General features: G+C 38.7%; 1 pseudogene; it reads right to left on the reverse strand.

The window, feature by feature from the left end:
- Positions 1-267: 267 nt before the first annotated feature.
- LOC118549521 (large ribosomal subunit protein eL31 pseudogene) lies at positions 268-673 on the reverse strand (annotated as a pseudogene).
- Positions 674-1,007: the final 334 nt, after the last annotated feature.

Genomic DNA, 1,007 nt, shown 5'->3' on the forward strand with positions numbered 1-1,007 from the left:
ACATGGGCAAAAAGAATAAGCAATCTGTTTCCTTTCTGTGATTTCAAAAGGTGTGGAAAGCATATATCCAAGCAATTTTCCAGGTCAGTCCTAATTTCAAATATGTGCTATTTTTGCCAATCTAAATTGTCATGAATTGTCTTTTCATTTCTTTTTTTTAATTTAAAAAGCATTTTTTTATTATGTTATTTTAATCACCATACATTACATCATTAGTTTTTTTTTGTTTGTTTGTTTTTTGCAGTTTTATACCTTTATTTGACAATCAGCGATTAGTTCTCATCCACATTAACTGTCTGCAGATTTTTGAAAGTGGTGACAGGTACATAGGTAACCAGTGTGTAGAGCTTGTTTGGTGAATCTTCATCCTCGTTACGTTTTCTGGACAACCGCACACGGATACGGTATGGAACATTCCTTATTCCTTTGGCCCAGACAGCTTTGTTGAGCCTGGTGTCAATGCACACATCTGGAGTTCCCATCTCCTTCATGGCAAATTTCCGGATCTCTTTGAGTGCCCGAGGGGCACACTTCTTGAAACCCACTCCATGGATGCGCTTGTGAATGTTGATGGTGTATTCTCTGGTCACTACCTCGTTGATGGCAGAACGGCCCTTCTTCTCGCCACCCTTCTTCGCGGGAGCCATTCCGCCGGGCTCTGGTTGGAAAGGAAGGGCCCATTACATCATTAGTTTTGATGTAGTGTTCCATGATTCATTGCTTGCGTATAATATTTCACAGCTTTATTGAGGTATGACTGACATTCAATCAATTGCACATATTTAAAGTGTACAATTAGGTAAATTTGGCATATTTAACCATGAAACCATCACCAAAACTAAGAAAATGAACATATTCATCCCCTTAGTAATCCTTCCCTCTCAACCTTCCTCCACCCATCCCCAAGGCAACCAGGAATCTATTTTCTGTTTCTCTAGCTTGCACTTTCAAGACTATTATACTTACAGAACCATACTATATATACTCTTTGCTTGACTTCTTTTGTT

The sequence above is a fragment of the Halichoerus grypus genome, chromosome 11, assembly GCF_964656455.1.
Source record: "Halichoerus grypus chromosome 11, mHalGry1.hap1.1, whole genome shotgun sequence".
Classification (NCBI taxonomy): Eukaryota; Metazoa; Chordata; class Mammalia; order Carnivora; family Phocidae; genus Halichoerus; species Halichoerus grypus.